At 33.1% G+C, this 15,088-nt stretch overlaps 1 protein-coding gene across 3 annotated transcripts in view; it reads right to left on the bottom strand.

The window, feature by feature from the left end:
* LOC143226912 (MAPK/MAK/MRK overlapping kinase-like) overlaps window positions 1–15,088 on the bottom strand; it is a 43,066-nt gene that overhangs the window by 20,842 nt on the left and 7,136 nt on the right. The window lies entirely within an intron of this gene.

A 15,088-nucleotide genomic window follows, 5' to 3' on the forward strand; every position in this document is an offset into this window, starting at 1 on the left:
GATTTTAGTTACATTTTCTCAAACAAAGTGCTGCACACCTGCTGAACATTTTATGATTTTAGTTACATTTTCTCATACAAAGTGCGACACACCTGCTGAACTTTATATGATTTTAGTTACATTTTCTCATACAAAGTGCTATACACCTGCTGAACTTTTATGATTTTAGTTACATTTTCTCACACAAAGTGCTGTACACCTGCTGAACTTTTTATGATTTTAGTTACATTTTCTCACACAAAGTGCTGTACACCTGCTGAACTTTATATGATTTTAGTTACATTTTCTCACACAAAGTGCTGCACACCTGCTGAACATTTTATGATTTTAGTTACATTTTCTCATACAAAGTGCTGTACACCTGCTGAACTTTATATGTTTTAGTTACATTTTCTCACACAAAGCGCTGCACACCTGCTGAACATTTTATGATTTTAGTTACATTTTCTCATACAAAGTGCTACACAACTGCTGAACTTTATATGATTTTAGTTACATTTTCTCAAACAAAGTGCTGCACACCTGCTGAACATTTTATGATTTTAGTTACATTTTCTCATACAAAGTGCGGCACACCTGCTGAACTTTATATGATTTTAGTTACATTTTCTCACACAAAGTGCTGTACAACTACTGAACTTTTATGATTTTAGTTACATTTTCTCATACAAAGTGCTCTACACCTGTGAATTTTTTATGATTTTAGTTACATTTTCTCATCCAAGTGCTGCACACCTACTGAACATTTTATGATTTTAGTTACATTTTCTCACACAAAGTGCTCTACACCTGCTGAACTTTATATGATTTTAGTTACATTTTCTCATACAAAGTGCGGCACACCTACTGAACTTTTATGATTTTAGTTACATTTTCTCACACAAAGTGCTGTACACCTGCTGAACTTTATATGTTTTAGTTACATTTTCTCACAGAAAGTGCTGCACACCTGCTGAACATTTTATGATTTTAGTTACATTTTCTCATACAAAGTGCTGCACAACTGCTGAACTTTATATGACTTTAGTTACATTTTCTCAAACAAAGTGCTGCACACCTGCTGAACATTTTATGATTTTAGTTACATTTTCTCATACAAAGTGCTGCACACCTGCTGAACTTTATATGATTTTAGTTACATTTTCTCACAAAAAGTGCTGTACACCTGCTGAACTTTATATGATTTTAGTTACATTTTCTCACACAAAGTGCTGCACACCTGCTGAACATTTTATGATTTTAGTTACATTTTCTCATACAAAGTGCTACACACTGCTGAACTTTATATGATTTTAGTTACATTTTCTCAAACAAAGTGCTGCACACCTGCTGAACATTTTATGATTTTAGTTACATTTTCTCATACAAAGTGCTGACACACCTGCTGAACTTTATATGATTTTAGTTACATTTTCTCATACAAAGTGCTGTACACCTGCTGAACTTTTATGATTTTAGTTACATTTTCTCACACAAAGTGCTGTACACCTGCTGAACTTTTATGATTTTAGTTACATTTTCTTATACAAAGTGCTGTACACCTGCTGAACTTTATATGATTTTAGTTACATTTTCTCACACAAAGTGCTGTACAACTGCTGAACGTTATATGATTTTAGTTACATTTTCTCATACAAAGTGCTGCACACCTGCTGAACTTTATATGATTTTAGTTACATTTTCTCATACAAAGTGCTGCACACCTACTGAACTTTTATGATTTTAGTTACATTTTCTCATACAAAGTGCTGCACACCTGCTGAACATTTTATGATTTTAGTTACATTTTCTCATACAAAGTGCTGTACACCTGCTGAACTTTTATGATTTTAGTTACATTTTCTCACACAAAGTGCTACACACCTGCTGAACTTTATATGATTTTAGTTACATTTTCTCACACAAAGTGCTGCACACCTGCTGAACATTTTATGATTTTAGTTACATTTTCTCATACAAAGTGCTGTACACCTGCTGAACTTTATGTGTTTTAGTTACATTTTCTCACACAAAGTGCTGCACACCTGCTGAACATTTTATGATTTTAGTTACATTTTCTCATACAAAGTGCTACACACCTGCTGAACTTTATATGACTTTAGTTACATTTTCTCAAACAAAGTGCTGCACACCTGCTGAACATTTTATGATTTTAGTTACATTTTCTCATACAAAGTGCTGCACACCTGCTGAACTTTATATGATTTTAGTTACATTTTCTCACACAAAGTGCTGTACAACTACTGAACTTTTATGATTTTAGTAACATTTTCTCATACAAAGTGCTCTACACTGTGAATTTTTTATGATTTTAGTTACATTTTCTCATCAAAGTGCTGCACACCTGCTGAACATTTTATGATTTTAGTTACATTTTCTCACACAACCTGCTGAACTTTATATGTTTTAGTTACATTTTCTCACAGAAAGCGCTGCACACCTGCTGAACATTTTATGATTTTAGTTACATTTTCTCATACAAAGTGATGCACAACTGCTGAACTTTATATGACTTTAGGTACATTTTCTCAAACAAAGTGCTTCACACCTGCTGAACATTTTATGATTTTAGTTACATTTTCTCATACAAAGTGCGGCACACCTGCTGAACTTTATATGATTTTAGTTACATTTTCTCACACAAAGTGCTGTACACCTGCTGAACTTTATATGATTTTAGTTACATTTTCTCACACAAAGTGCTGCACACCTGCTGAACATTTTATGATTTTAGTTACATTTTCTCATACAAAGTGCTGCACACCTGCTGAACTTTATATGATTTTAGTTACATTTTCTCAAACAAAGTGCTGCACACCTGCTGAACATTTTATGATTTTAGTTACATTTTCTCATACAAAGTGCGACACACCTGCTGAACTTTATATGATTTTAGTTACATTTTCTCATACAAAGTGCTGCACACCTGCTGAACTTTTATGATTTTAGTTACATTTTCTCACACAAAGTGCTGTACACCTGCTGAACTTTTATGATTTTAGTTACATTTTCTCATACAAAGTGCTGTACACCTGCTGAACTTTATATGATTTTAGTTACATTTTCTCACACAAAGTGCTGTACACCTGCTGAACGTTATATGATTTAGTTACATTTTCTCATACAAAGTGCTGCACACCTACTGAACTTTATATGATTTTAGTTACATTTTCTCATACAAAGTGCTGCACACCTACTGAACTTTTATGATTTTAGTTACATTTTCTCATACAAAGTGCTGTACACCTGCTGAACTTTATATGATTTTAGTTACATTTTCTCACACAAAGTGCTGTACACCTGCTTAACTTTATATGATTTTAGTTACATTTTCTCACACAAAGTGCTGCACACCTGCTGAACATTTTATGATTTTAGTTACATTTTCTTATACAAAGTGCTGTACACCTGCTGAACTTTATGTGTTTTAGTTACATTTTCTCACACAAAGTGCTGCACACCTGCTGAACATTTTATGATTTTAGTTACATTTTCTCACACAAAGTGCTGCACACCTGCTGAACATTTTATGATTTTAGTTACATTTTCTCATACAAAGTGCTGCACACCTGCTGAACTTTATATGATTTTAGTTACATTTTCTCACACAAAGTGCTGTACAACTACTGAACTTTTTATGATTTTAGTAACATTTTCTCATACAAAGTGCTCTACAGCTGTGAATTTTTTATGATTTTAGTTACATTTTCTCATCCAATTGCTGCACACCTACTGAACATTTTATGATTTTAGTTACATTTTCTCACACAAAGTGCTGTACACCTGCTGAACTTTATATGTTTTAGTTACATTTTCTCACACAAAGCGCTGCACACCTGCTGAACATTTTATGATTTTAGTTACATTTTCTCATACAAAGTGCTACACAACTGCTGAACTTTATATGACTTTAGTTACATTTTCTCAAACAAAGTGCTGCACACCTGCTGAACATTTTATGATTTTAGTTACATTTTCTCATACAAAGTGCGGCACACCTGCTGAACTTTATATGATTTTAGTTACATTTTCTCATACAAAGTGCGGCACACCTACTGAACTTTTCATGATTTTAGTTACATTTTCTCACACAAAGTGCTGTACACCTGCTGAACTTTATGTGTTTTAGTTACATTTTCTCACACAAAGCGCTGCACACCTGCTGAACATTTTATGATTTTAGTTACATTTTCTCATACAAAGTGCTGGCACACCTACTGAACTTTTATGATTTTAGTTACATTTTCTCACACAAAGTGCTGCACACCTGCTGAACTTTATATGATTTTAGTTACATTTTCTCATACAAAGTGCTGCACACCTACTGAACTTTTATGATTTTAGTTACATTTTCTCATACAAAGTGCTGTACACCTGCTGAACTTTATATGATTTTAGTTACATTTTCTCACACAAAGTGCTGTACACCTGCTTAACTTTATATGATTTTAGTTACATTTTCTCACACAAAGTGCTTCACACCTGCTGAACATTTTATGATTTTAGTTACATTTTCTTATACAAAGTGCTGCACACCTGCTGAACATTTTATGATTTTAGTTACATTTTCTCATTCAAAGTGCTACACAACTGCTGAACTTTATATGATTTTAGTTACATTTTCTCAAACAAAGTGCTGCACACCTGCTGAACATTTTATGATTTTAGTTACATTTTCTCATACAAAGTGCGGCACACCTGCTGAACTTTATATGATTTTAGTTACATTTTCTCACACAAAGTGCTGTACAACTACTGAACTTTTATGATTTTAGTTACATTTTCTCATACAAAGTGCTCTACAGCTGTGAATTTTTTATGATTTTAGTTACATTTTCTCATCCAATTGCTGCACACCTACTGAACATTTTATGATTTTAGTTACATTTTCTCACACAAGTGTGCTCTACACCTGCTGAACTTTATATAATTTTAGTTACATTTTCTCATACAAAGTGCGGCACACCTACTGAACTTTTCATGATTTTAGTTACATTTTCTCACACAAAGTGCTGTACACCTGCTGAACTTTATATGTTTTAGTTACATTTTCTCACACAAAGCGCTGCACACCTGCTGAACATTTTATGATTTTAGTTACATTTTCTCATACAAAGTGCTACACAACTGCTGAACTTTATATGACTTTAGGTACATTTTCTCAAACAAAGTGCTGCACACCTGCTGAACATTTTATGATTTTAGTTACATTTTCTCATACAAAGTGCGGCACACCTGCTGAACTTTATATGATTTTAGTTACATTTTCTCATACAAAGTGCTGCACACCTACTGAACTTTTATGATTTTAGTTACATTTTCTCACACAAAGTGCTGTACACCTGCTGAACTTTATATGTTTTAGTTACATTTTCTCACACAAAGTGCTGCACACCTGCTGAACATTTTATGATTTTAGTTACATTTTCTCATACAAAGTGCTACACAACTGCTGAACTTTATATGATTTTAGTTACATTTTCTCAAACAAAGTGCTGCACACCTGCTGAACATTTTATGATTTTAGTTACATTTTCTCATACAAAGTGCGGCACACCTGCTGAACTTTATATGATTTTAGTTACATTTTCTTATACAAAGTGCTGTACACCTGCTGAACGTTATATGATTTAGTTACATTTTCTCATACAAAGTGCTGCACACCTACTGAACTTTATATGATTTTAGTTACATTTTCTCATACAAAGTGCTGCACACCTGCTGAACTTTATATGATTTTAGTTACATTTTCTCATACAAAGTGCTGCACACCTACTGAACTTTTATGATTTTAGTTACATTTTCTCATACAAAGTGCTGCACACCTGCTGAACATTTTATGATTTTAGTTACATTTTCTCATACAAAGTGCTGTACACCTGCTGAACGTTATATGATTTTAGTTACATTTTCTCATACAAAGTGCTGCACACCTGCTGAACTTTATATGATTTTAGTTACATTTTCTCATACAAAGTGTGGCACACCTGCTGAACTTTTCATGATTTTAGTTACATTTTCTCATACAAAGTGCTGCACACCTGCTGAACTTTATATGATTTTAGTTACATTTTCTCACACAAAGTGCTGTACACCTGCTTAACTTTATATGATTTTAGTTACATTTTCTCACACAAAGTGCTGTACACCTGCTGAACTTTTTATGATTTTAGTTACATTTTCTCACACAAAGTGCTGTACACCTGCTGAACTTTTATGATTTTAGTTACATTTTCTCATACAAAGTGCTCTACACCTGTGAATTTTTATGATTTTAGTTACATTTTCTCATACAAAGTGCTGCACACCTGCTGAACATTTTATGATTTTAGTTACATTTTCTCACACAAAGTGCTGTACACCTGCTGAACTTTATATGATTTTAGTTACATTTTCTCACACAAAGTGCTGTACAGCTGCTGAACTTTATATGATTTTAGTTACATTTTCTCACACAAAGTGCTGTACACCTGCTGAACATTTTATGATTTTAGTTACATTTTCTCACATAAAGTGCTGTACACCTGCTGAACTTTTATGATTTTAGTTACATTTTCTCATACAAAGTGCTGTACACCTGCTGAACTTTTATGATTTTAGTTACATTTTCTCATACAAAGTGCTCTACACCTGTGAATTTTTTATGATTTTAGTTACATTTTCTCATCAAAGTGCTGCACACCTACTGAACATTTTATGATTTTAGTTACATTTTCTCACACAAAGTGCTCTACACCTGCTGAACTTTATATGATTTTAGTTACATTTTCTCATACAAAGTGCTGCACACCTACTGAACTTTTATGATTTTAGTTACATTTTCTCACACAAAGTGCTGTACACCTGCTGAACTTTATATGTTTTAGTTACATTTTCTCACACAAAGTGCTGCACACCTGCTGAACATTTTATGATTTTAGTTACATTTTCTCATACAAAGTGCTACACAACTGCTGAACTTTATATGACTTTAGTTACATTTTCTCAAACAAAGTGCTGCACACCTGCTGAACATTTTATGATTTTAGTTACATTTTCTCATACAAAGTGCGGCACACCTGCTGAACTTTATATGATTTTAGTTACATTTTCTCATACAAAGTGCGGCACACCTACTGAACTTTTCATGATTTTAGTTACATTTTCTCACACAAAGTGCTGCACACCTGCTGAACATTTTATGATTTTAGTTACATTTTCTCATACAAAGTGCTGTACACCTGCTGAACGTTATATGATTTAATTACATTTTCTCATACAATGTGCTGCACACCTACTGAACTTTATATGATTTTAGTTACATTTTCTCATACATGGTGTGGCACACCTGCTGAACTTTTATGATTTTAGTTACATTTTCTCATACAAAGTGCTGCACACCTGCTGAACTTTATATGATTTTAGTTACATTTTCTCACACAAAGTGCTGTACACCTGCTGAACTTTATATGATTTTAGTTACATTTTCTCACACAAAGTGCTGTACACCTGCTGAACTTTATATGATTTTAGTTACATTTTCTCATACAAAGTGCTGCACACCTGCTGAACTTTTATGATTTTAGTTACATTTTCTCATACAAAGTGCTGCACACCTGCTGAACATTTTATGATTTTAGTTACATTTTCTCATACAAAGTGCTGTACACCTGCTGAACATTTTATGATTTAGTTACATTTTCTCATACAAAGTGCTGCACACCTACTGAACTTTATATGATTTTAGTTACATTTTCTCATACAAAGTGGTACACCTGCTGAACTTTATATGATTTTAGTTACATTTTCTCACACAAAGTGCTGTACACCTGCTGAACTTTTTATGATTTTAGTTACATTTTCTCATACAAAGTGCTCTACAGGTGCTGAACTTTTATGATTTTAGTTACATTTTCTCATCAAAGTGCTGCACACCTGCTGAACATTTTATGATTTTAGTTACATTTTCTCATACAAAGTGCGGCACACCTGCTGAACTTTATATGATTTTAGTTACATTTTCTCATACAAAGTGCTGCACACCTACTGAACTTTTATGATTTTAGTTACATTTTCTCACACAAAGTGCTGTACACCTGCTGAACTTTATGTGTTTTTAGTTACATTTTCTCACACAAAGTGCTGCACACCTGCTGAACATTTTATGATTTTAGTTACATTTTCTCATACAAAGTGCTACACAACTGCTGAACTTTATATGATTTTAGTTACATTTTCTCAAACAAAGTGCTGCACACCTGCTGAACATTTTATGATTTTAGTTACATTTTCTCATACAAAGTGCGGCACACCTGCTGAACTTTATATGATTTTAGTTACATTTTCTCATACAAAGTGCTGTACACCTGCTGAACGTTATATGATTTTAGTTACATTTTCTCATACAAAGTGCTGTACACCTGCTGAACTTTATATGATTTTAGTTACATTTTCTCATACAAAGTGCTGTACACCTACTGAACTTTATATGATTTTAGTTACATTTTCTCATACAAAGTGCTGCACACCTGCTGAACTTTTTATGATTTTAGTTACATTTTCTCATACAAAGTGCTGCACACCTGCTGAACTTTATATGATTTTAGTTACATTTTCTCATACAAAGTGCTGCACACCTACTGAACTTTATATGATTTTAGTTACATTTTCTCATACAAAGTGCTGCACACCTGCTGAACTTTATATGATTTTAGTTACATTTTCTCATACAAAGTGCTGCACACCTGCTGAACTTTATATGATTTTAGTTACATTTTCTCATACAAAGTGCTGTACACCTGCTGAACTTTATATGATTTTAGTTACATTTTCTCACACAAAGTGCTGTACACCTGCTGAACTTTTTATGATTTTAGTTACATTTTCTCACACAAAGTGCTGTACACCTGCTGAACTTTTTATGATTTTAGTTACATTTTCTCATACAAAGTGCTCTACACCTGCTGAACTTTTTATGATTTTAGTTACATTTTCTCATACAAAGTGCTGCACACCTACTGAACATTTTATGATTTTAGTTACATTTTCTCACACAAAGTGCTGTACACCTGCTGAACTTTATATGATTTTAGTTACATTTTCTCACACAAAGTGCTGTACACCTGCTGAACATTTTATGATTTTAGTTACATTTTCTCACACAAAGTGCTGTACACCTGCTGAACTTTATATGATTTTAGTTACATTTTCTCATACAAAGTGCTGTACACCTGCTGAACTTTTATGATTTTAGTTACATTTTCTCACACAAAGTGCTTTACACCTGCTGAACATTTTATGATTTTAGTTACATTTTCTCATACAAAGTGCTGTACACCTGCTGAACTTTTTATGATTTTAGTTACATTTTCTCACATAAAGTGCTGTACACCTGCTGAACTTTTATGATTTTAGTTACATTTTCTCATACAAAGTGCTGTACACCTGCTGAACTTTTTATGATTTTAGTTACATTTTCTCACACAAAGTGCTGTACACCTGCTGAACTTTATATGATTTTAGTTACATTTTCTCACACAAAGTGCTGCACACCTGCTGAACATTTTATGATTTTAGTTACATTTTCTCATACAAAGTGCTGTACACCTGCTGAACTTTTATGATTTTAGTTACATTTTCTCACACAAAGTTCTGCACACCTGCTGAACTTTATATGATTTTAGTTACATTTTCTCATACAAAGTGCTGCACACCTGCTGAACTTTTATATGATTTTAGTTACATTTTCTCATACAAAGTGCTGCACACCTGCTGAACTTTATATGATTTTAGTTACATTTTCTCATACAAAGTGCTGCACACCTGCTGAACTTTTCATGATTTTAGTTACATTTTCTCACACAAAGTGCTGCACACCTGCTGAACATTTTATGATTTTAGTTACATTTTCTCATACAAAGTGCTGCACACCTGCTGAACGTTATATGATTTTAGTTACATTTTCTCATACAAAGTGCTACACACCTGCTGAACTTTATATGATTTTAGTTACATTTTCTCATACAAAGTGCTGCACACCTGCTGAACTTTTTATGATTTTAGTTACATTTTCTCATACAAAGTGCTGCACACCTGCTGAACTTTATATGATTTTAGTTACATTTTCTCACACAAAGTGCTGTACACCTGCTGAACTTTATATGATTTTAGTTACATTTTCTCATACAAAGTGCTGTACACCTGCTGAACTTTATATGATTTTAGTTACATTTTCTCATACAAAGTGCTGCACACCTACTGAACATTTTATGATTTTAGTTACATTTTCTCATACAAAGTGCTGCACACCTGCTGAACTTTATATGTTATTTTAGTTACATTTTCTCATACAAAGTGCTGCACACCTACTGAACTTTTATGATTTTAGTTACATTTTCTCATACAAAGTGCTGTACACCTGCTGAACTTTATATGATTTTAGTTACATTTTCTCACACAAAGTGCTGTACACCTGCTGAACATTTTATGATTTTAGTTACATTTTCTCATACAAAGTGCTCTACACTGCTGCTGAACTTTTATGATTTTAGTTACATTTTCTCATCAAAGTGCTGCACACCTGCTGAACATTTTATGATTTTAGTTACATTTTCTCATACAAAGTGCGGCACACCTGCTGAACTTTATATGATTTTAGTTACATTTTCTCATACAAAGTGCGGCACACCTACTGAACTTTTCATGATTTTAGTTACATTTTCTCACACAAAGTGCTGTACACCTGCTGAACTTTATGTGTTTTAGTTACATTTTCTCACACAAAGCGCTGCACACCTGCTGAACATTTTATGATTTTAGTTACATTTTCTCATACAAAGTGCTACACAACTGCTGAACTTTATATGACTTTAGGTACATTTTCTCAAACAAAGTGCTGCACACCTGCTGAACATTTTATGATTTTAGTTACATTTTCTCATACAAAGTGCGGCACACCTGCTGAACTTTATATGATTTTAGTTACATTTTCTTATACAAAGTGCTGTACACCTGCTGAACGTTATATGATTTAGTTACATTTTCTCATACAAAGTGCTGTACACCTACTGAACTTTATATGATTTTAGTTACATTTTCTCATACAAAGTGCGGCACACCTACTGAACTTTTCATGATTTTAGTTACATTTTCTCATACAAAGTGCTGCACACCTGCTGAACATTTTATGATTTTAGTTACATTTTCTCATACAAAGTGCTGTACACCTGCTGAACGTTATATGATTTAGTTACATTTTCTCATACAATGTGCTGCACACCTGCTGAACTTTATACGATTTTAGTTACATTTTCTCATACATGGTGTGGCACACCTGCTGAACTTTTCATGATTTTAGTTACATTTTCTGATACAAAGTGCTGCACACCTGCTGAACTTTATATGATTTTAGTTACATTTTCTCACACAAAGTGCTGTACACCTGCTTAACTTTATATGATTTTAGTTACATTTTCTCACACAAAGTGCTGTACACCTGCTGAACTTTTATGATTTTAGTTACATTTTCTCACACAAGTGCTGTACACCTGCTGAACTTTTATGATTTTAGTAACATTTTCTCATACAAAGTGCTCTACAGCTGTGAATTTTTTATGATTTTAGTTACATTTTCTCATACAAAGTGCTGCACACCTACTGAACATTTTATGATTTTAGTTACATTTTCTCACACAAAGTGCTGTACACCTGCTGAACTTTATATAATTTTAGTTACATTTTCTCACACAAAGTGCTGTACACCTGCTGAACTTTTATGATTTTAGTTACATTTTTTCACACAAAGTGCTGTACACCTGCTGAACATTTTATGATTTTAGTTACATTTTTTCACATAAAGTGCTGTACACCTGCTGAACCTTTTATGATTTTAGTTACATTTTCTCATACAAAGTGCTGTACACCTGCTGAACTTTTATGATTTTAGTTACATTTTCTCATACAAAGTGCTGTACACCTGCTGAACTTTTATGATTTTAGTTACATTTTCTCATCCAAGTGCTGTACACCTGCTGAACATTTTATGATTTTAGTTACATTTTCTCACACAAAGTGCTGTACACCTGCTGAACTTTATATGATTTTAGTTACATTTTCTCACACAAAGTGCTGTACACCTGCTGAACTTTTATGATTTTAGTTACATTTTCTCACACAAAGTGCTGTACACCTGCTGAACTTTTATGATTTTAGTTACATTTTCTCACACAAAGTGCTGCACACCTGCTGAACATTTTATGATTTTAGTTACATTTTCTCATACAAAGTGCTACACAACTGCTGAACTTTATATGATTTTAGTTACATTTTCTCAAACAAAGTGCTGCACACCTGCTGAACATTTTATGATTTTAGTTACATTTTCTCATACAAAGTGCGGCACACCTGCTGAACTTTATATGATTTTAGTTACATTTTCTCATACAAAGTGCGGCACACCTACTGAACTTTTCATGATTTTAGTTACATTTTCTCACACAAAGTGCTGCACACCTGCTGAACATTTTATGATTTTAGTTACATTTTCTCATACAAAGTGCTGTACACCTGCTGAACGTTATATGATTTAATTACATTTTCTCATACAATGTGCTGCACACCTACTGAACTTTATATGATTTTAGTTACATTTTCTCATACATGGTGTGGCACACCTGCTGAACTTTTCATGATTTTAGTTACATTTTCTGATACAAAGTGCTGCACACCTGCTGAACTTTATATGATTTTAGTTACATTTTCTCACACAAAGTGCTGTACACCTGCTTAACTTTATATGATTTTAGTTACATTTTCTCACACAAAGTGCTGTACACCTGCTGAACTTTATATGATTTTAGTTACATTTTCTCATACAAAGTGCGGCACACCTACTGAACTTTTCATGATTTTAGTTACATTTTCTCATACAAAGTGCTGCACACCTGCTGAACATTTTATGATTTTAGTTACATTTTCTCATACAAAGTGCTGTACACCTGCTGAACGTTATATGATTTAGTTACATTTTCTCATACAATGTGCTGCACACCTACTGAACTTTATATGATTTTAGTTACATTTTCTCATACATGGTGTGGCACACCTGCTGAACTTTTCATGATTTTAGTTACATTTTCTCACACAAAGTGCTGTACACCTGCTGAACTTTTTATGATTTTAGTAACATTTTCTCATACAAAGTGCTCTACAGGTGTGAATTTTTTATGATTTTAGTTACATTTTCTCATCCAATTGCTGCACACCTGCTGAACATTTTATGATTTTAGTTACATTTTCTCATACAAAGTGCGGCACACCTGCTGAACTTTATATGATTTTAGTTACATTTTCTCATACAAAGTGCGGCACACCTACTGAACTTTTCATGATTTTAGTTACATTTTCTCACACAAAGTGCTGTACACCTGCTGAACTTTATGTGTTTTAGTTACATTTTCTCACACAAAGCGCTGCACACCTGCTGAACATTTTATGATTTTAGTTACATTTTCTCATACAAAGTGCTACACAACTGCTGAACTTTATATGACTTTAGGTACATTTTCTCAAACAAAGTGCTGCACACCTGCTGAACATTTTATGATTTTAGTTACATTTTCTCATACAAAGTGCGGCACACCTGCTGAACTTTATATGATTTTAGTTACATTTTCTTATACAAAGTGCTGTACACCTGCTGAACGTTATATGATTTAGTTACATTTTCTCATACAAAGTGCTGTACACCTACTGAACTTTATATGATTTTAGTTACATTTTCTCATACAAAGTGCGGCACACCTACTGAACTTTTCATGATTTTAGTTACATTTTCTCATACAAAGTGCTGCACACCTGCTGAACATTTTATGATTTTAGTTACATTTTCTCATACAAAGTGCTGTACACCTGCTGAACGTTATATGATTTAGTTACATTTTCTCATACAATGTGCTGCACACCTACTGAACTTTATATGATTTTAGTTACATTTTCTCATACATGGTGTGGCACACCTGCTGAACTTTTCATGATTTTAGTTACATTTTCTGATACAAAGTGCTGCACACCTGCTGAACTTTATATGATTTTAGTTACATTTTCTCACACAAAGTGCTGTACACCTGCTTAACTTTATATGATTTTAGTTACATTTTCTCACACAAAGTGCTGTACACCTGCTGAACTTTTTATGGTTTTAGTTACATTTTCTCACACAAAGTGCTGTACACCTGCTGAACTTTTTATGATTTTAGTAATATTTTCTCATACAAAGTGCTCTACAGCTGTGAATTTTTTATGATTTTAGTTACATTTTCTCATACAAAGTGCTGCACACCTACTGAACATTTTATGATTTTAGTTACATTTTCTCACACAAAGTGCTGTACACCTGCTGAACTTTATATAATTTTAGTTACATTTTCTCACACAAAGTGCTGTACACCTGCTGAACATTTTATGATTTTAGTTACATTTTTTCACATAAAGTGCTGTACACCTGCTGAACCTTTTATGATTTTAGTTACATTTTCTCATACAAAGTGCTGTACACCTGCTGAACTTTTTATGAGTTTAGTTACATTTTTTCACATAAAGTGCTTTACACCTGCTGAACATTTTATGATTTTAGTTACATTTTCTCATACAAAGTGCTGTACACCTGCTGAACTTTTTATGATTTTAGTTACATTTTTTCACATAAAGTGCTGTACACCTGTTGAACCTTTTATGATTTTAGTTACATTTTCTCATACAAAGTGTTGTACACCTGCTGAACCTTTTATGATTTTAGTTACATTTTCTCACACAAAGTGCTGTACACCTGCTGAACTTTATATGATTTTAGTTACATTTTTTCACATAAAGTGCTGTACACCTGCTGAACCTTTTATGATTTTAGTTACATTTTCTCATACAAAGTGCTGTACACCTGCTGAACTTTTTATGATTTTAGTTACATTTTCTCACACAAAGTGCTACACACCTGCTGAACCTTTTATGATTTTAGTTACATTCTCTCATACAAAGTGCTACACACCTGCTGAATTTTATATGATTTTAGTTACATTTTCTCATACAAAGTGCTGTACACCTGATGTACTCTTTT

This window comes from Tachypleus tridentatus, chromosome 9 (assembly GCF_004210375.1).
Source record: "Tachypleus tridentatus isolate NWPU-2018 chromosome 9, ASM421037v1, whole genome shotgun sequence".
NCBI classification, from domain to species: Eukaryota; Metazoa; Arthropoda; class Merostomata; order Xiphosura; family Limulidae; genus Tachypleus; species Tachypleus tridentatus.